Here is a 25,098-nt window from a genome sequence, read left to right on the forward strand (position 1 = left end):
TCTTGTGGACAGCTGAGGATGAAGTAAGGAGAAGCCCAGGAAATAAGGCAAGGATAGTTCTGAGGGTTAGTGGCTGGGAGGCTGAGGTCAAGTAAGTGGGTACTAACAGCTGTCACTTAACCTTCTCTACAAGTGCTTTCCTGGTTCTGTGAAATCTATGAAAAGCATACTTATTGGCATGGCATCCTTTCATGAAACCAAATTATGTGAGTAAATAGACAGTGCAGGGGAACCGCATTCTGCTGGGAGACCACACTTACTCTGTGGGGTTCTTCCAAGGCAGTTCTTGGAGTTGACCCATAGACCAGAAACAGCATCTTCTGGATCCGGATCGTGTATGTGAACAATGAAACCTTTGTCCTGTCATGGGCAAGAGTAAGAACCATGGACATCAGAAAAAGGGCAGTTTTTGAACAAAGGGCCTTGCTTACCAACATCAAATATTGTCTCTTGGAACAACTCTTTAATCTATTTCAGTCGGTAAATATTTGATCTAGTTATGCCCATAAAAAAGCTGAATTTCCTTATTTGCCTATCTCTGCCAGGATTAGGGATCTTTGGAACTAGTTTCCCCATCTTGTTCATTTGATCGCTATATAATCAGAACAAGAGGGGTCCAGTGCACACAGCTGGAACCCATCTCCAGGAACAAGGAGCTGGAAAAGATCTTCAGTTGGAGCCACTCTTCCAGATTTTTGTAATATTCTCACCCCTGGGTAATCTATTGCTGTATTTTTAAAAAATATATATATATTCATATTATTTCTAGGCATTTAGCTATTTCAATGAAACAATTTCCCCCCCTTTAAAGCCTATGGGCCCAACTTATGATCTAAAAAAAAATGAACCAGATTCTAAAGTTTAAAAACAAAGCAGATTTCTTTTGGGATTGTCTATATATATGTGTGTGTAAAGGGAGATTAGTGAGACTGGGAGCAAGGGAAGGGTTAGAAGGGATTCCTGAATTGTGATAAAATCCCCAAAGTCCTGGGGAAGCCATTTGCTGAAGGGCAACAGGATGCCCCCAAGGAACAGGCATTGAATGTGGTAGAGCAAGGAAAGAGACAAAAAGAGTGCTTTTAGCCCTTTTCTTCTAATCTTCTCTACTAATTTTTGTTTTTGTTTTTTTTACTTAAAAAAAGTTTTGATTGCTCTTTAAGAGCCAAGTGGAACATATCCAAGATCAAAAGAAGGTACCCTGGCAGGTTGAAGGGAAGAAGAAGGAAAAGAGATGAAGGCAGGAGTATGCATTGGGTGTTATGCTTTCCGCTTTGATGGGTATTGCCCTAGAATACATAAAAGTGTGAAGCTACATGTATGGAAATTAAAACCATAGTTACTCATCATAGATTGTAAGTTAAGTCCCTAGAATGTAAAGTTGGACAAATCTTTTGAATACAAAACATTACCTGTGGAGAGAGGAAGAGAATATTCATTCTTATAAAGATTAAAGGATGGGTTTGAGATATGATAAAGTTAGTCTGAAGAACAGTGAGGACATATTTCACTGACAAAAAGTTGACTGACAGTTTGTGCTTGAATATGGAAGGTTTTGTGTGAGTGAGTTTGACCACCAGATGTGAGGTTCTAAACCCTTGGCCTAGGCAGATTCACTTCAGCAGCACAAATAATCTGTTTCATACTTTTTTTCTCCCAAATTGATTTTACCTCTTTGGGGGAAATTTAGGATTGAATATATGAGTGACCCAGTTGTGAGTGGGGGAGTAGATATTAGAAACTGGTGGCCATGGTGTGTACCTACTGGGCTTTGGTTTCTGGATGTCTTAGGGATTCAAGATTACAATAAGCCTAAGCAAAATTTAGCTAAGTTCTTATAGAATTAATGTGCAAATTCTGCAAGCTAGGAACAAAGGTTTTTCTTTACCTCTCCAGACGGGATGGGAGGCCTTCAAACTCCACCAGCAAGTGGCTTTGTAGGAGGTGAAGCCCCTGTGTGGCATCAGTCCAGGGCCTTAATCAGAGGTGGTCTGTGGGCTTTCCTTATCCGCTGAACCTTAAGAAATGATACATCTCAGTGAGATTGAGTCTCAGGTCTTCTTACCGTCTCTTTCTTTCTCAAAGAGCCTTCTACTATCAACTAAACTTATACAAACTTGTCTCTGTAATTTCACTATACTTTTGCTAGTAAAACAAGAAAATATTCTGTTCTGTTTAAAGAGAACCATGGAATTTCATATTTTAGAGTTGGGCACTTTCTCATTCCATAGATGAACAAACTTAAGCCTGGAGAGGAAAATGAAGTCAATCACTAAAAAAAAAAAAAAAAAAATTTATTTTTTATTTTATCAATATTTAAATTTAGGGTCTTCTGTGAGGCAGGCACTGTGATTCAAAGTGACTAACATGGGCTCTGCCCTCCTGTTGAGTGTGCACCAGTAGGAAACACTGACAAGGAGACAGGTGATTAGATAACTGCTTAGAAATCGCACCTCTGGAAATTTGCAATAGATATATCTTTATTTTGCGATATACTTTTGAGCAGATCCTGAGCTTTGTGACTTTTGCTTTGAAACTTGTATCTAATGGGGTGACCTTGGTCTCAATAACTGAGGACAGAGTGTTTGGACAGACTCTAGACAGGCCCAGCAGCTGACACTACCGTCTTTGAACAAAGATATCCCCACAACCTGTAGAGCACTGGCACATCCTACATACAAGGGTCCACAAACTTTTTAAAGTGGTGGCCAGATCACGGTTCCTCAGAGAGCTGGAGGGCCGGACTATATGAACTACTAATTCCTACTGTAACACCTTGGCTGCGCTCACTGCCCAAAAAACCTGGCGGGCCGGATCAGACTCCTCTGCGGGCCGCATGTGGCCCGCGAGCCGTAGTTTGAAGACCCCTGTCAAGAACCAATGGTCTCCACTACCTCATGGAAAATGCTGGCAACATGTGTATCCACCACTGCCATCTAATGACTCTTTTGGCTACTACAGCTCTGGCTCTACTTCCTGATGTTGAACTCTGGGTTTCTGGCCCCAGGCAGAGAAATGTTGACTTGGTAACCCTAAGGTCCTGTTCCATCTTGGGAATCTTAGAAGACAATATTTGTCTATTGAAGATAAGAGACCTAAGTGAATCCAAATCAATAAACCTTTGATGATGTCTTCCACAAAACTAGAAAAAGAAAACACACCCAGAAGACTAAAAAGCACAGAGTAAATGTTAAGAGCTTGGCAAATGGGGAGCATGGCAGGCCAGCAGCTGTGTTGAAGCATTGGTCATGTATGAAGCAGTGGTCATGTTTTTCTTTTAGGGCTGGCTCTTCTATCTTCAGTCATGAACCACATTTTTGCTCAAGTTCCAAGAACATGCTTTCATTTGGTTCTATTACAAATTATAATTGATGTTCTTAATGGAAATTTTTCCCAGTTGTTTTTATTTCAGTATTGTGGGATGAACAACACTTTTCTCAGTGTATAATTTGGTATTCTTGATTAGTGTGCCAAATTTGTGTAACATTATTATGAATCAGATAAGGCATATCAATGCCAAATGATGATAAGAAAGAGTGTTCACTTTGCTCTCTCTCTCACATGCTTTCCCATGAAACTATCAGAACTCTGTATTTCATGGTGTTTCTAGATTCACAGACATACTCTAAGGGTTGTTTAGTAATACTACAGGCTAGAATTTGTGGCATCTTTAAGGGCATAAAATATTTGACATGAACATAATTTGTATTGACTCAGAAAAGTACAAAATAAAGATTACTAATTAATTTAATGTCTATGAAAATGTACCATTCTTTTTTTTTTTTTTTTTTTAAATTTAGGATTTATATGAATCACATCACACTTAGGAATAAATTGAAGGTCCAATTTTTTCTTCTGTTATAAGGATTTCTCATTAAGTGTGATGTTTGCTAAGAAATCATAGCCAGTCATAAAGTAAATAAGTTGCTTATTCACAAACTACTTGAAAAGTAAAATTATAAAAATCAGTTTCAAATTTTTTATGAAAAGTCACTTTTATTATTGGATATGGTAATACTCACATAATTTGATATAATTTTGGGGAAGATATGACAGTTTTTAAAGGTTCTGAATGTTCTTTAATTTTTCTCCAAAGAACTAAAGATATTGATAGAAACCTCTTGCCACAAACACCAAATAGTTTTCAATTCTCAAATCCTCACATTTCTTAACACATAAAGTATTAAAAGTTCATAAGAAATTTGTTTTCTATTTTGTTATAATCTATACTTGTTTAATTCTATTTTAATAGCTATCATTGAGATAAAATTAAACTCCAGGAACAAGCATTATATTTACTTTATGGGTTCAATTTTCTCTGACACACTGCCCCTGGGAAGTGTGAGTTCTACAGTGTAGACTGAAAACTCTTGAGAGATGATGGTAGCAATTCTATTCTCTCCCTTATTATTATTTCTTTCTTTCTTTCTTTCTTTCTTTTTTTAAAAAATAAATATTTATTGTTCATATTATTACAAAAGTTCCTCATTTTTTTCCCTCCACCAGGTTCCCACCCACCCTCTGCCCTTTCCCCATCCCCCATTGTCCTCATCCATAGGTGCACAGTTTATGTTCAGTCTCTTCCCACATCCCCCTCTCCCTTTTTCCCGGAGAATCGTCAGTTCACTCCCCTTCCATACCTCTGATTCTATTATATTCACCAGTTAATATTGTTCATCAGGTTTTTTAATTCCCTTGGTTTTTAGATTCACTTGTTGATAGTTACGTATTTGTTGTTCATAATTTTTACCTTTATTTTCTTCCTCTTCCTAAAGAACCCCCTTCAGCAATTCAAACAATTCTGGTTTGGCAGTGATGAACTCCTTTAGCTTTTTTTAATTTGTGAAGCTCTTTATCTGGCCTTTGATTCTGAGTGATAGCTTTGCTGGGTAGAGTATTTTTGGCTGTAGGTTCTTGCTATTCATCATCTTGAATATTTCTTGCCATTCACGTCTGGCCTGCATGGTTTCTTTTGAGAAATCAGCTGACAATCATATGGGTGCTCCTTAATAGGTAACTACTTGCTTTTCTCTTGCTGCTTTTAATATTCTCTCTTTGTCTTTTGCTTTTGGAATTTTAATTATGATGTGTCTTGCTGTGGTCCTCTTTGGATTCCTTTTGTTTGGGGTTCTATGTGCTTCCTGGACTTGTAAGTGTATTTCTTTCCCCAGGTGTGGGAAGTTTTCTGCCACTATTTCTTCCAGTATTCTTTTGGTATCTTGCTCTCTCTCTTCTTCTGGGATGCCCATAATTCTGATATTGGTTCGCTTGAAGTTGTCCCAGAGGTTTCTTACACTATCTTCAACTTTCTGGATTTTCTTGTCTTCTTGCTTCTGTGGAGGAGTGTCCTCTGGCTCTTTGTGTTCCAAATATTTGACTTGATTCTTGCAATCTTCCATTCTGTTTTTAGGACTCTGTATAATATTTTTTATTTCAGAGAATGTATTCTTTATTTCTAATTGATACCTTATCATATCCTCTAGTTGATCCCTTATCATATCATATCCATTTATTTTATTGGCCTTTTCTAGGAAATTCTTGAAAAACATTATAAGCGTAGGTTTTTTTTTTTTTTTTTTTTTTTTAAATCAATCTTTATTGTTCCTATTATTACAAAGGTTCCTCATTTCTTCCCCCCTCCACCAGGTTCCCACCCCCCATTGTCCTCATCCATAGGTGCACAGTTTATGTTCAGTCTCTTCCTCCCTCCCTTTCCCCGATAGTAAATCCCTTTTCAGATAGTAAATCAGTTACTTAGCATTTTCTCATATCAATAATACCTCCATATGCCCAAAGATACACTTCACACAAAAGACATTTCCAAATAGGTCAACCAGCCTCATCCAGGCCCCTCACAAGGCACTCACAGATCAACACCCCAGCGCTATACTAACTCAACATATCCAGATCTAAGCCTTCATCACTTGATTCAGCAGACCCTCAAGTTCCCGCAAAAGTTTCCAGCCATGTCTGAGAGGCAGCCTTGGGGCGGGGGCAGGTGAGGAGTGAGCTGTTCTGGGCCTGGCTGCTCCGGGCCTGGCCTCTGTTGCTCTGGTCCGTTCCACAACCAGCTGCTCCGGGTTTGGCCATTGCCGCTCACGACCTGGCCGCTCCCAGCCTGGCAGCTGCTGCTCCAGGCCTGGCCACACCCGACCCAGCTGCTCTATCAGTGTAGTTTTGAACTCTATATCCAGTCGCTTCTTATCCTCCATTTCTTTTGTTTGTGATCTGTTTTCTTGTCTTGGCATTTTCACAGCTTCCCTAGTTGGTAGGGTGGCTTTGTGTCTTAAAGTGTCCTATATGGTTCAGTGGGTCAGCCTTGCAGTTACCTGAGGTGGACAGGCTTGGTGTAGCCCTTTGTGGGCTGTGTGTAGTCTTGTTGTTAAGCCTTGACTGTTGTTGGTATCACTGGGAAGTGCTGATCTCCAAGCCAATTGGCTATGAGGATCAGAAGTATCTCAGCTAGGAGGGTTTCTGTATTCTGCTTGGATGGGGCAGAGTCTCGGGGTGGCACAGACAAGTTTGTTGAATCTTGCAAGATTGGTTGTAGGCGTGCGCACCTCTTTGGTATAGGCACAGATAAGCTTTGGATTCCTGTCTGTCCCTCCCTAGGAGAATTCTATTCGAGGCAAACGAGAAAGCTAGCCACTGGAAGGGCTTCTGTGCTCCGCTTGGATGGGGCGGAGTCTCGAGGTGATGCAGACAAGCTTTGGTCAGCCTCTCCCTATGAGGGTCTGGTTTCTGAGTCCCGCAGTAATGGCCGCTTGCTTCACACACCTCCGAAGATCTCTGCCCGCTGCCTAACAGTCTGACCTCTCCCTGTCTGGGGCCATCTATCAGAGCAATAGGGTAGTTCTGGTGGCCGCCTTTTTGCTTGCGCAGTTCACCGCACCTTCACAGTTCCTGAGGTTCAGCATGCCTACTTTCTCCTTCCCAGATGGTAGAGCCTCCTCTCAGCCAGCTGTCTGGCACTTCAGGGCGATGTTTCCCCTGTTTTTCAGTTCTAAATTCAAATTTGTTGTGATAGGCTGCATTCAGGTGTCTACCCTATGCCACCATCTTGGTTTCTCACTTAGAAAAATTTTTCTGTTCCCTTCTCTCTCTTCCTAAGCTCATATCTCATATCTCTAGCTATAGGCACTCAAATTTCTAGCTTTTTGTATACAAGCAAAAGGTGGCTGTGACTATAGGAGATAGCATTTTAGAGAATGAAGTTATGTTTGAAACTGGTATGCAGATCCCTCATCAGCCATTTCAGTCATCCAGACAATGTGACCTGCCATCATGAAGCAGCATTTTTGAAAACAAAGGACAGTAGTACCCATATACATCAAACCAGGACTTCAGCTACGATCAGCCCATGGACTGCATATGTAGAAATGGGCCTGTATGACCCTTAAAAAACTGTCCTTTCTGATTTGGGTTGCTCATTTGCTGTTGAGTCAGAAATTAATTTTATTTGCTCTAACACAGCAATTTTCAACTTGTATGCTGCAAGAATTTTTAAAACATGCAACACTGACTATTTAGTCAGGAGCACTGACCCCTTTTCTCTTAGATTGTCAAATTAAAATATGATAACCAACACAATAGCTGCCTGGTGTGAATGAATCAAAATTATACCTATTTATTTTGCCAGATTGACAAATGATATATTTTTTGGTGTGCTACAGAATTTAATAATTAGTTTATGTGTGCCATGAGATGAAAAAGGTTGAAAATCGCTTCACTAGTGCGTCAGCCCTTCCTCAATGCCAGGGTCAATGAGAATCACAGTTCATGAGTTCATGCCAGTCGCGGGAGTGACCATCAGATGGCAGCATCTAGCTATTTGGTGTTGGTGAGGGATTCCCATTTCCACTCTTATCCTATTCCACCCCTGATTAAACTCTGTTGTTAGAACGAAGCAACTCTAAACATAAATGTTTTGAATATCCTGAATATTTAGGGAGTGGAAAGAAAGCGGCAGCAGAATATGTGGAAAAAGCAGTGATTTTAGAGTCAGATAGATCTGGGTGTCTTTCTCTACTCAATTAACAGAAGCAATATTCTGACACTATATGGAAATGCTTTCTTTGTTGTGTCTCTGATTTGTGTTGTTTTTATTTTTATTTTTTAAATTTAATAAATCTTTATTGTTCAGATTATTACATTTGTTCCTTCCCCCCCCCCCCCCCGCCCATAGCTCCCATCTATCCAGTTCCCACTTCACCCTCTGCCCTTAACACCACCACCCCCCACCCCCCGCACTGTCCTCATTCATAGGTGTACAATTTTTGTCCAGTCTCTTCCTGCACCCCCCACATCCCTTTCCCCATGAGAATTATAAGCCCACTTACTTTTTATGCCCCTGATTCAATTATATTCACCAGTTTATTCTGTTCATTGGATTTTTTTATTCACTTGATTTTTAGATTCACTTGTTGATAATATATGTATTTGCTGTTCATAATTTTTATCTTTACCTTTTTCTTCTTCTTCCTCTTCTTAAAGAATACCTTTCAGCATTTCATATAATACTGGTTTGGTAGTGATAAACTCCTTTAGCTTTTTCTTGTCTGTGAAGCTCTTTATCTGCCCTTCAATTCTGAATAACTTTGCTGGATACAGTACTCTTGGTTGTAGGTTCTTGCTATTCATCACTTTGAATATTTCTTGCCACTACTGTCTGGCCTGCATAGTTAGTGTTGAGAAATCAGCTGGCAGTCGTATGGGTGATCCCTTGTAGGTAACTAACTTTTTTTCTCTTGCTGCTTTTAATATTCTCTTATTGTCTTTTGCTCTTGGCATTTTAATTATGATGTGTCCTGGTGTGGTCCTCTTTGCATTCCTTTTGTTTGGGGTTCTCTGCACTTCTTGGACTTGTAGGTTTATTTCTTTCACCAGGTGGGGGAAGTTTTCAGTCATTATTTCTTCAAATGGATTTTCAAATATTTTGCTCTCTCTCTTCTTCTGGCACCCCCATAATTCTGATGTTGGTACGCTTGAAGTTGTCACAAAGGCTTCTTACACTATCTTCATATTTTTGGATTCTTATTTCTTTTCCTTTTCTGGCTGAATGTCCTTTGCTTCTTTGTATTTCAAATCTTTGACTTTATTCTTGCCATCCTCTACTCTGCTGTTAGATCTCTGTATAATATTTTTTTATTTCAGTCAGTGTATGTTTAATTTCTAGTTGGTCTCTCTCATATCCTTGAGGGTCTCTCTCATATCCTCCAGGTCTCACTAAATTTATTGGTCTTTTCTAGGAAATTCTTGAAAAACCTTATAACCATGGTTTTGAACTCTATATTCAGTCATTTGTTCTCCTCCATTTCTTTCATTTGAGATCTTTTTCTTTGTCTCCTCATTTTGGCTGCTTCCCTGAGTTGATATAGTGGCTTTGTGTGCTAAGTGTTCTATAAGACCTGAGGTGAACACTCTTAGTGCACCCCTTTGTGGGCTGTGTGCACAGTCTTGTTGTAGTTAAGCCTTGATTATTGTTGGTATCACTGGGAGGAATTGACCTCCAGGTCACTTGGCTGTGAGGATCAGCTGTATCTAAGCTGGGAGAACTTCTGTGCTGGAGACACCCTTATGGGAAAGAAATTGCAGAAGCCTCTGTGCTCAGCTTGGATGGGGCAGAGTCTCAGGGCAGAGCAGATAGCATTGGGTTCCCATCAGCCCTGCCCTAATAAGCCTCTGTGTCTCAGTGTCCCGTGGTAATCACTATAATCACCTCTGAGAGAAAGCCGCCCGTGAGTTTCACTTGCTGCCAGATAGTTCAGTTTCTCCCCAAATGTGTCTGGGTCCCTAGAGTCTCACCCAGAACTGGAGTTCAGTGCATTCAGGAGCTTTTGTCTCCCTCCTGCTTGAGAAAGCCAGCTGTGTACTCAATTGCCCACCCTCTCCACATGTGCACTTGGTACCTCTGCCTCCCGTGGTTCCTCTGAGTCTCAGTGTACTTTTTTCTTTCCTGACAGTCCAGTTTCATCCCATATGAGTCTGGGTTCCCATAGTCTCACTTGAATTGGAGCTCAGTGCAGTTGAGAGCTTTTGTCTCCCTCCCACTTGAGAAAGCCAGCCGCACACTCAGTTGCCAGTCTTTTCCACACGTGCACGTCTTACTACCTCTGCCTCCTGAAGCTCCTCTGAGTCTCAGTGAGCTTCTCTCTTTCCTTCTAGTTGTAGAATTCCCACTCAGCCAGCCTTCCTGTGGTTCTGGATGATGTCTGTTTTGTCTTTTAGTTGTAGTTTTGAAACTGTTGTGAGAGGCAGCAGTTTAGATGTTTACCTATGCCTCCATCTTGGTTTCTCCCATTTGTGTTGTTTTTAAACTCTATTAAACATATGCTTATCTTCCACTGCCAAAAGTGCCAACAAAAGGATTCTGCTAGTAGAGACAATAGAAAACTAGCAACTGCTATTGACAAGACAGACATACAATAGCATCAAGGATACATGCATGATGATGAAATATATCACCAGGGTCTAGTGTTTGGTTGTGCATAGCAGAAAGGAAAAAAGACAGTCTAAGTCCTCTTTGTGGCAATTATGCTGTTGAGATTTATTTTTAAAAGTTCTTTTGTCAGTCAATTCCACAAGCCATTTTGTTTCATTCATTCACTAGTTCCCTTGTTTTGTCTCTTAGTTCATTCAACCAATATTTACTATCTTCAGAGCACTTTGGCTGGATACTCTGTTTTTTGTTGTTGTTATTTATTGGGTCGGCAGCTAAGTAATTGCGGGTTTCACACATATATGGCTTCAGTTGAATTTTTAGGTTTGCAGACGTAGTACAAATGTAAAACACATTTTGTTATTTGATAGTTGGCTATTCAGCTGTTAATCAGTAAAAAAAGTTTTTTGATCTGTTTTGTAGTTTTCGTTTGGCGTTCGTTGAAAAATGGAAAATCAAAAGGAACATTTTCGTCATATTTTGCTTTTTTATTTCCGCAAAGGGAAAACGCATCGCAAGCTCATAAAAAGTTATGTGCTGTTTATGGTGACAAAGCCTTAAAAGAACGGCAGTGTCAAAATTGGTTTGCCAAATTTCGTTCTGGTGATTTTTCACTCAAAGATGAAAAACGCTCTGGTCGTCCAGTTGAAGTTGATGACGCCCTAATCAAAGCAATAATCAATTCAGACTGTCACAGTACAACACGTGAGATTGCAGAGAAGCTTCATGTATCACATACATGCATTGAAAATCACTTAAAACAACTTGGCTATGTTCAAAAACTCGATACATGGGTTCCTCACGAACTGAAAGAATCACAGTTAACGCAACGCATTAGCAGCTGCGATTTGCTAAAGAAACGTAATGAAAATGATCCATTTTTAAAACGACTGATAACTGGCGATGAAAAATGGGTTGTTTACAACAATATCAAGCAGAAAAGATCGTGGAGCAGGCCAGGTGAACCAACTCAAACAACATCAAAAGCTGATATTCATCAAAAGAAGGTTTTGTTATCAGTTTGGTGGGATTACAAAGGAATTGTCTACTTTGAACTCTTATCACCCAACCGAACGATCAATTCTGATGTCTACATTGAACAACTAACGAAATTAAACAATGCAGTTGAAGAAAAGCGGCCCGAATTGACAAATCGAAAAGGTGTTGTATTCCATCATGACAATGCAAGGCCACACACATCTTTGGTCACTCGGCAAAAATTAATGGAGCTTGGTTGGGATGTTTTGCCACATCCACCATATAGTCCTGACCTTGCACCATCTGATTACTTTTTGTTTCGATCTTTACAAAACTCCTTGAATGGTAAAAATTTCAATAATGATGATGATGTCAAATCGTACCTGATTCAGTTTTTTGCTAATAAAAACCAGAAGTTTTTTGAACGTGGGATTATGATGCTGCCTGAAAGACGGCAAAAGGTCATTGATCAAAATGGGCAATACATTACAGAATAAAGTTATTTAGTTCCATGAAAAAATTGTCTTTGATTGTCTTTAAAAAATCCGCAATTACTTAGTTGCCGACCCAATATTTATTTTTTAAATAGGATTATCAAAATTTCCAAAAAGTCTTGATTTGAATACCATTAAAAGAATGCCAACTGGGTGAAAAGGTGAAGGAATTAAAAAGTACAAATGGCCAGTTTTAAAAATAGCCATGGGGATACAAGTCAGCATAGAAAATACAGTCAATAATGTTGTAATAATGATAGAGCATTGGCCTGTGGACTGAAATATCCCAGGTTCGATTCCAGTCAAGGGCATGTACTTTGGTTGCGGGCACATCCCCAGTGGGGGGTGTGCAAGAGACAGCTGATGGATGATTCTCTCTCATTGATGTTTCTAACTCTCTATCCCTCTCTTTTCCTCTCTGTAAAAAGAATCAATAAAATATATTTTAAAAAGATTATAAAAAATAAGTAGATAGTATACCCATCGTAGTATAGTATATCAACTATAATTTATTTTTTTAATTTATAAAAAGATTAAACATATAAGTGAGCTAACCCTAAAGGTCACTCTATCCTGTTTTCCTACACCTTCCTCAATTCCAAGATTTCAGGAATTAAAATCAGTTCAAAAACTCTCATTGGCATATCCTGTTTATCCAAACCTTTGGGAATCAGAGTCTTCAGGGAAGTGAACACTCTCCAAAGATCACATGACTAGAGAATTTCCTCAAGAGACAGACAACTCCAGTGTCATTTAGATTTTCCTTTTCACACCCTGGCCATAAGGAACATATACACCTGGGCTTCCACCTGTTTAGTCACTGCCTTGAGTCATTGTACTGGCTACAGCACCATCTCTCTATAAGAGAGAAAAGCTCTTGCCTCAGAAAAGATCATATTTGCAAACTTTTTACTCTTTGGGAAGCAGTGATGAGAAAAGTTGTGAGCAGAGAAATGGGGAGGAAAGAGTAGACTACAGAGTTGAGGAAATATCAACTTTCCATTCTCAACACCCTTCTCTGGTGTCCATTTGTTACGTACCTTCCTTTCTCCTTCCCCTTGTTTTCTCTCCAGGCACTTCCAAGGTAGTGATGGCTCTCCAGTAGACCCTTTCATTGCTTCTGCTCTTGTTGGTGACTCTGCTGGGGCTGGGGCTGGTCCAGCCCTCCTATGGCCAGTTCATTGACAAACGATTCCTACAGCAACATGTGGACTCTACTGAGACAGGTGGCACCAGCTCCTACTGCAACAAGATGATGCATACACGGGGGATGGCTAGGCCTAGGTGCAAGCAATTCAACACCTTCGTCCACGAAGACATCGGGGACATTAATGACATCTGCAGGAACCCCAATATCCGGTGCAAGAATGGCAAGATGAATTGCCATAGGGATGTAGTGAGAGTCACAGACTGCAAGCTTACATCACGTTCCCGGAGAAACTGCAGATATCAGGGCAGCGGCACCTCTAGGCATGTTGTCATTGCCTGGGATGGTAAACCCCTGGTGCCTGTGCACATTGACGGATAGGTGCTATCCTGAAGCAGTTATGGCCCTGTGGTTGACCTTTTACTTACTCCTTGAATAGCAATGAGTAATGCATTTGAGCTATGTCTACTTCTTTTTTTTTCTATACAATCCATTCCGGTAAATGCATCAAAGAGAAATGGAGACATAAATGTACAATGCAACGGGGCTTTCTTGAATAAAATTTTCTATAAACTCTTCTGCTTCCTTTCATAATATTGGACAGCTTAGCTTTTTCAAATCCCATCCTCTGGAATTTTGTCATTATATGTATGATATAGCATTTCACATATTTTAAAGTATTTCTATCTCAGTTATATAATTTTAATACCACCTCATCCCTGTGATGTTCATGTTGCTACAAAAGGGGCCCAAAGTTAAAGGATTTGCTAAAGAACATGAAGATGTGAAAAAGTTGATACAAAAAAGTCCATTTAAAAAAAAATCCATTTCAACTGGCTACTAATCCAAGGCTTTTCCTACTTCATGACAGGGAGTGCTTGAAAAGTAACTGCTTTTTGATATTTTCAAAAGTCAGCTGTTGGGAGAAGCATTAAACATTTAGAAATATGAACTGGAAAAATGAGAGCTGTGTATGTATAATTTGTCAACCTTGTTATGTTTGTCTCTAATAAGGTTAAAAAATCATACAGGAACTTTCTTTTTCTCTTCACACACTTTTGAATCAGAGTAGTAAGTCAGAGTATTAACAATGTACTAGATCATTAAGACTCATTCTCTCTTCCTGACTGGAAAGATTTTTCATGTTTTCTTTGTAATAAAGAACTAAAGCTATCTATGAAGATGATGCTATGGTTCTTGTGTGGGATTTCTTTTCTTTTATCTTCTTTTAATTCTTTTTTAGTTTATAAACATGCATAAACACCTTTATACCTTCATAAACTGGTCCATGATTAAAACCTATTGGATCAATGACCATGACCCAGAAAAATTTGTGTCATTTTCTAAAGACAATTCTTACACCCTTCCCTTTTCCCTTTGATTATTTAGGAACAAATTGGAGAACAGAGGTGTATGAAGACACTAGCAGCTAAAAATGGAAGTTTGTATGTGAGTGTGTGTGTGTATGCACATAAAAGGACTAAACTGAAAATATTTGAATTAAAGCAAATATACATTGTATATGTTTAAGATGTACAACATCGTTCAGTATACTAGTACATATGCATTGTGGAAGAATCACTACAATCAAGATAATTCACCTATCTGTAACTTCACACGATTACCGAAAGTGACCCCATTTTGGATTGCTTCCTACTCCATTCTTTTCAACACTACTGAATATCATAGCTTAGCCACCTGTTCCTTCTGACTACATGTAGCTTTCACACCATTGTAAAGTTAAAAAATCCTGGGCATGAAAATCCTATATAATAAAAGAGTATTATGCAAATTTTCCCCTGGACCAGGAGTTCCATCAGGGGGTAGGGCTAGGTGGGGTAAGGGAAGGAGGCCCTGGCCTGCAGCAGCATGCAGCTGGGGGAAGGAAAGGAGTACCTGGTCGGTAATCGGCAGCCAGCAGCTGCTAACAAACATACCCGTGCACAGATTTGGTGACCTAGGCCTCTAGTTCATAAATAAAATTGTAGATTATTTTTGCTAATTCATGTCACCAAACTAAAACTTAACAACTAACCAAATTTCAGCCTCTTCCGTGGGTGAAATTTTAAACCAATCAATTTAGAATTACCTGATCAGCACTGGTGAGATAATATGGCTGATAAGATCCTCTGTCTTCCCATGAATGAAGGTGTCCTTGCTTAAAATAATCCAGTCTTTTAACTACATAGTCCCACCCTTTTTCTGCCTGTGAAAACCCTCCATTTTGTACAACTCACCAAAGCACCTTTCTATTGATAGTTGCCAGATGCCATGCTGCCCAACTCCTGAATTGCTTAAAGCCAATTAGATCTTCAAACTTACTTGTTTGAATTTTGTTCTTTAGCTCCTGCCCCCAGAGCCTTGTCATTTCTTTGTACCCAGAAGACTGTCTTTGATGTCTGACCCCTTTGCTCCAGGCTCTACATTGTACCTTATTTTATTTTTCTTTGTACCTTTTTCTTTCTCAGTTCTCTTTCTTTCCTCCCATTTCTCTTCTCCTATCTCTGTATTTGTTTTTTTTTCTTTCCTTTCTTTTTTATCCTTTCTAAAAATGGACCTTCTTTATCTGCTTTATTCATGTGTCTCTGTTGTTTTATTCATATATCTAATATTTTCTTTCCTGCTCCTATTCCATTTATCCTTCTCTTTTCTTTCTCCTCCTACTCAATTTTATCTTTTTTCTCTTTCTTGTTTTGTTACTTTCTTCTCTTAATTTTTTAAAACTTGTTTCACTTCTTAAATTTCTATTTGTTCTCTCTTCTACTCTCTGTTTTAAAAAACTTTTTTCAATATTTATTTTTCTCCTGCCTCTATTCCAAACCATAATCCTTCCCATATTCATCCAATTCCTCAACCTTATATTTTCTATTTAAGCTCTGCATCTATAGGTTCTTCTCTCTCCTTTTTTTTTCTTGGTGTGTTTTGTTTGTGCTTTATTTATTTATTTGTTGTGTTTCTTCCTCATAGACTTCCTTTCTTTCTTTTTCTTTCTTATTATCATCCTTGTTCTATTTTCTAAATCATTTTTCTTTAGTTGTAACTTTTATTAGAGTTATAGGTGTCTTGTGTACATTCATGTTCTATTACTCCTGTGTTGTGTCTTTTTAAAAAATATATATTTTATTGATTTTTTTTTTTTTCAGAGAGGAAGGGAGAGGGACAGAGAGTCAGAAACATCGATGAGAGAGAAACATCGATCAGCTGCCTCCTGCACACCCCACACTAGTGAAGTGGCTGCAACCAAGGTATATGCCCTTGACTGAAATCGAACCTCAGACCCTTCAGTCCACTGGCCGATGCTCCATCCACTGAGTCAAACCGGCTAGGGCCTCCTGTGTTGTGTCTTGTCGTATTGTATTATGTGCCATTCAGTCAGCACGTCCAGCATGATGTGGTAGGAAGTGAGCCAATTCATCAGACACCTTGAGAGGCAACTCCATGCACGAGTGGAACAATAACATTAAAGACCCAAGTACATCAGTAAAACCCAAAAATTTCATGTAGAAGGCCTCCCTAGAAATCCCAGCCCAGGAGACCAGAGACACTGAACCACTGGGTCCCCCAATATATCTACTACATAAATCAATTAAAAAAATCTGGGTGGCATAGCAGTTTGGTCTAATACATGGAAATAATTACAAAGAAATAGCAAAAATGGGGAGACAAAGAAATACCCCCAAATTAAAAAAAAGGAGGAATCACCAGAAAAGGAATGAAATACAATGGAGGCAAGCAATTTGTCAAAGAAGGAATTCAGAGTAATTGCTATAAGGATGCTCAAATATCTGGATCAGAAATTCACCAAGATGTGTAAGAATTAAGATGAAAGCATTACATAGTAGCACTAAAGAAGAACACAATGGAAAGTTTCAACAGTAGACTAGTTAGAAGACAAGGTAGAAAAAAACACCAAAGCAGAACAGGCAACCGTCTATCACAAGACCACCAGGAAGTATGGGCCCTGGTGAGCACTACACAATGGAATACTATGCTGCTTTAAAAAGAAGGGATTCTTACCATTTGCAGCAGCATGGATGAAACTGGAGAGCATTATGCTAAGTGAAATAAGCCAAGCAATGAAAAAAAAAATACCACATGATCTCTCTCATTTACGGATAATAAAGAACATTATGACCTGATGAACAAAAAGATAGATACAGAGGCAGAGAAGCTCAAACAGACTGTCAAATTATATCGGGAAGGTTGAGGAGGGGGGAAAGGAGGTAAGAGATTAAATGAAAGACTTGTATGCATGCATATAAGCATAACAATGGATGCAAGACACTGAGGGGAGAGGGCATGTATGGGAGAGGGGTGGGGTGGGAGCAATGGGGAGATATGGACACATATATGTTTATCAGAATTATAGTCTCATGATGAATCAATCCCTTTCATATTATGGGTGGCCTTCCTTATCTCCTATTATGGCCTTCACTTTGAGGTCAAGTTTGTCAGATATAAGTATTGCTACCCCAGTTTTTTTTTTTTTTTTTTTCACTTCCATATGCCTGAAAAAATATTTTTCCATTTCTTCACTTTCAGTCTGTGTGACTCCTTTGTTCTGTGGTGGGTGTCTTGTAGATAGCACATACATGGGTCATGTTTGCTTATCCATTTGTCTACCCTATGTCTTTTGATTGGAACATTTAATACAATTACATTTAAGATTATTATTGATAGCTTCTTGTTTGTATACATTTTTACTCCCTTTCTATTAGTTTTCTAATCCAGTCATCTGCTGATGGGCACTTAGGCTGTTTCCAAATCTTAGCTATGGTGAATTATGCCCCTATGAACATAGGGGTGCTTATATCCTTTCTGATTGGTGTTTCTAGTTTTTTGGGATATATTTCAAGAAGTGGGATCACTGAGTCAAGTGGGAGTTCCATTTTTAGTTTTTTGAGGAATCTTCACAGTGGCTGCACCAGTCTGCATTCCCACCAGCAGTGCATGAGGGTTCCTTTTTCTCCATTGATTTTTATAAATAGTGGAAGCGCAGAAGAGAGACAATGAGAAAGAAACACTCCTGTGAGAGAAACACATCCATTGGTTACTTTCCCCAGGTGCCCAGACCGGGACCTGGGATTGAGCCTGCAACCAAGGTACATGTCCAAGGTTGGAATGGAACCCCCAGGTTCCATTCCTTCAGTCTATGGGCCTATCTCTATCCACTGAGAGAAACCCGGCAGGGCACTTCTATTTCTTAATTTAGGTAAGTATTTAATTCCTTGGAGCCAATAAATTATTACAACCTATTAATATCATCCGGAGACAGAAAGCACCCCATATATAAGCACAAACATCACCAACAGATTATACACATAAACAGAATTATAAATAATTGTAAGAAGACAAGATTTCTCATTTCCCCTCAATAAATTTTAAAGAGCCTGGACATGGAAGGCGGTGTATCAGGCATGGTAACGTTAGCCACTTGTTTTTACTTTTTATCTTTGTGAAATTTATTGAGGTGACCTTGGTCAGCATGAACATGTAGGTTTCAGGTGTGGGTTTCTATGCTACTAGATCTCTATATTGGCCCATGCCAAATGCCACTTGTTTTTAAAGTGCCTGTATTCTCTCTCTTCTTTTCCCCCTGTCTTCCCTTTGGTTACCTCAGCCCCAGGCCCTAGTGAGCTGTGTTCACATTTCTGATTACCTACCAGGAAGACCTGTTGAAACTTTCAAAATATTCCTATTAGTCTTTGAGAAATTAGCTTCCAACTTTGTTAAGTTTCTGGTCAGCTATTGAACCCTTAAAAACCTGTTCAATATATTCTCATAATCTTTTATCTCAATAACCTTTTAAAAATGTCCACCTTATTGGGCAGTCTAACTTTTCCTTCTGCATTTGAAAATAATAATCTTGTTAATTAACCTAATTAGCACCTGTAACACCCAAAAAGCTAGATAGCTAATTCAAAAGTCTCCAGTTATATTTCGGTGTATCCATCTTTTTTCTTCTAAAGTGCTAGGCAATTACGCTTCCAGTGACCCAATTTTTACAATATCTACAAATTTCTGGAAGTAATTAGGAAGAGGTCTGAGTGGAATTTGATTTTTATTCTAATTTCTGTCCTTCCATCTTATTCAGGGTTTCTTAATGGCTAGTTATTATACCAATATGAGAGCTCTCTAAAATTTTTCATTTAAAAGTTCTTCAAAACATCAAGGTCTCCCCAATGACAGTAGGATTTTAACAGCAATAAGTCTTTTTACAGCTTTACCAAGGAGGCAGAAGGGCTTACCCAATGAGAGTACAAAAGATATAGCTCTCACAGCTACACAGTTCACTCTCAGAGAAAACGCAGACCTTCATTACACAGGAAGTCAGAAAGACGGAGTGTATGCCACAATATGTGAGATGCCTCCAGCCACAACCCGCTCATTTGTGGCACCAGGCAGGCCCTACTAGAATGGGATTTTTTTTTTTACAACTACCAAGCAACAAAGGTTTAGATGACAGAGAACCTCTTTTTTTTTTTTTCTTTTTTCTTTTTTTTTCTCTTCTTCTAAAGAATCATTTTTTTTACAATTGCAAGTTTCTTTTTAACACATACAATGTGTATTATATGCTGGAATCAAATACCTGAAGGAGTTGGAATATTATGAATACATCCAGGACAACAGTGGAGAGAGTCATGAACAAAAACATCACAGTCCACACAGAAAACATTTTGGCACACAGTGCAATGATAGACCTCTGATTCTATTATATTCAACAGTTAATATTGTTCATCAATTTTTTTTTTTTAATTTCCTTGGTTTTTAGATTCACTTGTTGATAGTTACGTATTTGTTGTTCATAATTTTTATCTTTATTTACTTTCTCTTCTGAAAGAACCCCCTTCAGCAATTCATACAATTCTGGTTTGGTGGTGATGAACTCCTTTAGCTTTTTTTAATTAGTGAAGCTCTTTATCTGACCTTCGATTCTGAGTGATAGCTTTGCTGGGTAGAGTATTTTTGGCTGTAGGTTCTTGCTATTCACCACCTTGAATATTTCTTGCCATTCCCGTCTGGCCTGCATGGTTTCTATTGAGAAATCAGCTGACAATCGTATAGGTGCTCCTTTATAGGTAACCACCTGCTTAGCTCTTGCTGCTTTTAATATTCTCTCTTTGTCCTTTGCTCTTGGAATCTTAATTATGATTTGTCTTGGTGTGGTCCTCTTTGGATTCCTCTTATTTGGAGTTCTGTGTGCTTCCTGGACTTGTAAGTCCAATTCTTTCCCCAGGTGGGGGAAGTTTTCTGTCACTATTTCTTTCAGTATGTTTTCGATATCTTGCTCTCTCTCATCTTCTGGGACCCCCATGATTCTGATGTTGTATCGTTTGAAGTTGTCCCAGAGGTTTCTTACATTATCTTCAATTTTCTGGATTCTCTTGCCTTCTAGCTTCTGCAGAGGAGTGTCTTCTGGCTCTTTATGTTCCAAATCTTTGACTTGATTCTTGCGATCTTCTATTCTGTTTTTAGGACTCTGTATAATATTTTTTATTTCAGACAATGTATTCTTTATTTCTTGTTGATCCCTTTTCATATCCTCATAGGTCTCATTTATTTTATCGGCCTTTTCTAGGAAATTCTTGAAAAACCTTATAAGTGTGGTTTTGAACTCTATATCCAGTCACTTTTTGTCCTCCATTTCTTTCGTTTGTGATCTATTTGGTTTAGGCATTTTCGCAGGCAGCTTTTCTGATGGGGCGGAGTTTCAGGGTGGAGCCTACAGCCTTGGCTTCCGTCAGCCCCGCCCTATGTGACTCCTGAGACTCAGGGTCCTTCAGTACTTGTTGCAAGCACCTCTGAGAGAAAGGTGCCCTCGATTTTCGCCTGCTACCAAACAGTGTAGGCTCTCCCGCAATGGGCCCGAAACTGGGGTTCAGTTCAGTTGGAAGTGGAGTTGGAGATGGCGTTCAGAGCAGTCTGGAGCCCCTGTCTCCTTCCCGCCAGGGCAGTCCTACTGCACAGCCGGCAGTCCCTTCTCTTTGCGCAGTGTGCGCGCCTCTGGGACCTCCTTTCGCCGCTTCCCCGGGTTCCGCCTTACAGCCCAGCTCCCTCTGGATGAGCCTGGGTCCCTGGGGTCTGGCCTAGAACGGGGGTTCAGAGCAGTTGGGGGCCCAGCACAGTCGGAGTGTTTATCTCCTTCCCGCTAGGGAATGCCAGCCATGCACTCGGCCTCCCTCCTCTCCGGCTTCGTCCTCTCCTCGCGCACCGCGTGTCTCCGTACCTTGGGCTTTTACAGCTCCTCCGCGCTTCCTTCTGGTTTTCTCCTTGCTTCTCGTTGTAGAATTTCCAGTCAGTCGACTTTCCTGTAGTTCTGGGTAATGTCCATTTTATATTTTAGTTGTATTTTATTGAAATTGTTGCGTGCGAAGACTATACTTTCAGGGATCATTTCTATAGTCTGAAATTGTTGCGTGCGGCTGCGGCTAGGTGCCTACCCGAGCAGCCATCTTGGATTCTCCCACAAAATGCTTTTTTTGTTTCTTAATAAATATCTTAAAATCAGTATCCCAAAAGGGTAGCTTCAGGATGGCAAAACTTAGATCCCTTTGTTAGTAAAAACTGGAATGGCATAAACACCAAGATAAATACCAAGCTGGTGATGGTATCAATTAGAAACAACCGTCTATCCCAAGACCACCAGGGGGTGTGGGCCCTGGTGAGCACTACATTTTTTGTCCCTTTGTCTTGTCAATCATTAGTACCTGAATTCTACTATTAAGAAAGTGCTATAATAAGGGCCTGTTAATGGAGAATAATTTGTGTAAAACTCCTAGATCCTCTGTCTGCTGTGACTCTCCACGCCTGTAAGTTAATTGCCCTTTAATAAATTCTATGATAGCCTATGGAGTTGCCTCATCATCCTTCAGTCTAAAGATACCTTTCATTACAATGGCCATTTTGCCTTTGCGATGTTGTGAGACATGTGCTATCTGTGCAAGTTACTTAGCTTCCCAGTTGGTTGCCTCATTAACTATAGGATGTTTGATTAATTAAATCTGCTAAACTCTCCTTGGTCTGGCACCATGCAAATCACCAGCCATACAGGGTAAAAAGGCTTGGTTTCTGTCTTCTAACAAATAACTTTCAGTTTAATGCAAAGACAAACAAGAAAACTGTAATTTTCAGTAAAGAGTGATTAGTGTTCATTGTCAGGGCAGTTTCAAGACCTAAATAAACAAATATAGATATAAAATGGGCTTAATAAAAATTCCTAGTACATCATAAAGTTAGTTCCATGTTCCCTTGAATGATTATAAACTTTGAGGAGAGTTATTTTATTTCTCTAAAACAAGACATTCTCAAATAGCTCACTCTCTAGTCAGCTCCCAACTTCCTATCCTTTACCATGGGACATGTGACAGCAGTCCTTCGGTAGATTTGTGTTAAATATTAATATTGAAAACATTGCTTAACACCCCTCTAAAGAGACCAGAGAGCAGTCAGAGCCCCGGGGCTGGCCTGGAGCCAGTGTGCTTTGTGGCAAGTGGGCAGTGCCACAGCCATTCCTGCACTGTATTCACAGTGAGTTGCAGAATGACAACACTGGATTCTGGTGTGGCAGGCAAAGAGCCTGAGTGAGGAGCCAGCCAAAATCATCTGGAAGGAGCGAAGTGGAGAGGCTCAGGGTTTTCCCTATAGTCTGTAGTGATGGATCCCTCTGTCCCAAGGGGATTGAGCTAGTTTGCCTTTACAAAAACTGCTGTGGTAACCAAGGGTGTTTAATAAGTTCCTCTAAGTAATTTTTCTCTCTCTTGGTTTTCTCTTTTTTATTACCAAGCCTAGTGTTGCATTCTGGGCAACTATGAAAAGTCTAGATATGCATAGAGGAAACTATTTTTTCCTCGGTGGAGGAGGGGATGGGATGGTGGTATTGAAAGCACATTTCACAGCCGAAACTGGTTTGGCTCAATGGATAGAGCGTCAGCTTGGGGACTGAAGGGTCCCAGGTTCGATTCCGGTCAAGGGCATGTACCTTAGTTGCGGGCATATCCCCAGTAGGGGGTGTGCAAGAGGCAGCTGGCATATCCCCAGTAGGGGGTGTGCAAGAGGCAGCTGATCAATGACTCTCTCTCATCGATGTTTCTCTTTATCTCTCTCCCTTTCTCTCTGTACAAAATCAATAAAATATATTTTTTTAAAAAGAGAATTTTTGAAAGCACATTTCACAAATAGATTTATTGAGGTATAATTGCATATTTTAAAGCATACATATTTAAATTGAACAATCTGATGAGTTTTTATCTATTTATTTATTTATTTATTTTAATTTATTGATTATGGTATCACATAATTGTCCTCATCCCTCCATTCCCATCCCAAACCCCTACCCATGTATGCCCCCTTGATGAATTTTGACATATATATGTTAACATAAAGACATTCAAACCTGTAAAGAATTTTTATGTTTATTTGAGCCAAAATGTTGACATATGGCAGGAAGCAGAACCTCAACGAACTGAGAAAATGTTCCAGAGAATGGCTGGTTACATCTATATTTATACACTAGTGGCCTGGTGTACAGATTTGTGCACACTGAAAGAAAATTAATTAGAAGAAATATTTTAATATCATTATTTACCCTTTCTCTATAATAAAAGTGTCCACCAAATTCACAATTGACAAGAATAACTGTTTTTAGTTAAAATTTAATTTCAGACAATCCTTTGTGGTAACTTTAGGTATATGAGTTTGCAAGACCACCACGCAGGCCTTCCCTGAGCTTGTCAGGTTAGCATGTGGCCCTTTCATCCACATATAGAAACACTAATAATAACAATCACCACCATAAAAATATTGAACAATAATCTACCCAGCCACATAGTCAGGGAATGCAAAAGAGGAAGGAAGCTGGCCTTCAGAGTCATTTTGCCCAGATATGTAACAAGAAGAAACTAGAGGATGGCACATAGAAGTAATGAGTTTTAAAGGGCAGGCACCACCCTCACTTGTAAAACATGCCTAGTGATGAGACAGTATAGGGGGAATCTAGGCTCCATCTTGACTGAAATGACTCCCACTGAGAGGCCTGACTATGACTCCTTGCTTTCAGTAAAATTCCACAGTTGAAATTAACCTAACCACATGCTTACCAAGTAACAGAATAAAATTCTTCTCTCTGATGGTCTGCAGGCTAATAGCTCCTGCTATAGATATCTCAGTTAATTGCAGGAATTCTGCTTGAGGCTTAAGCAGCCCCTTTGTCAGCAGAGGTGAAGAAATATGCATGAAGTAATGACTGTTTTTCAGAGATTCACAGGAATATCCATAACTGGACTCAGATCAGTGGGTCAATGAACAAAGGGATTGAGAAATTTCAACGTTCACAGATGAAATTAACCTAACCACATCCTTACCAAGTAACAGAATAACAGGAGCAAAGGGATTGAGAAATTTCACACTCTTCCTAGAATTCCTATAGATGCCTTCCTGTCTAAGACCAGCACCCACTCTTGAGTCACCCTTCCTCCCTTACCTTGACAGTAAAAGCCACCTAGGTTTCAGACTCTTTAAAAAAAAAAAAAAGTGTATATATATACAGTGGTGCCTCACACAATGAACTTAATTCGTTCCAGGAGCAAGTTTGTTATGCGAAAAGTTCGTTATATGAAACGCGTTTTCCCATAACAATACATGTTAAAAAAAATAATTCGTTCTGTAGCATAAAATATGCTAAGATGACATAAAAAAAGATAATTTTTTTGTTATTATTTTTATTTAGATACATCTAAAAACATAATTTTTTTAAAAAAACACACACATTTTTTAAATTTTAAGACAGACTAAGTAGAGTCTACCGAATCTTGCACATCTTCATCCATTTTCTGCTTTTTGGCCGATGGTTTCATGAAAAACCTGTCCAAGGTCGTATATTTTTCTCTTTTCTCCAACATCTGCCGGACAAGAGTATCGGAGTAAAGATCGTTGATCCTGTTTGCTTCAGCTGAATCCGGATACAGTGTATTGAGTTTAACTTAAAAGGACGACTGCCGTGATACGTGCGTGATTTAATTCGTAATGAAGAACGATTGCCGCGATAC

General features: G+C 39.4%; 1 pseudogene across 1 annotated transcript in view; it reads left to right on the top strand.

The window, feature by feature from the left end:
* Nucleotides 1–643: 643 nt before the first annotated feature.
* LOC311611008 (angiogenin-like) overlaps nt 644–25,098 on the top strand; it is a 33,108-nt pseudogene continuing 8,653 nt past the window's right edge. The window contains exon 1 of the transcript XR_014797049.1: nt 644–697. The product of XR_014797049.1 is annotated as an angiogenin-like (transcript). The remainder of the gene's footprint in view (nt 698–25,098) is intronic.

Source organism: Pipistrellus hanaki (genome assembly GCF_964339955.1).
Source record: "Pipistrellus hanaki genome assembly, chromosome: 1".
Classification (NCBI taxonomy): Eukaryota; Metazoa; Chordata; class Mammalia; order Chiroptera; family Vespertilionidae; genus Pipistrellus; species Pipistrellus hanaki.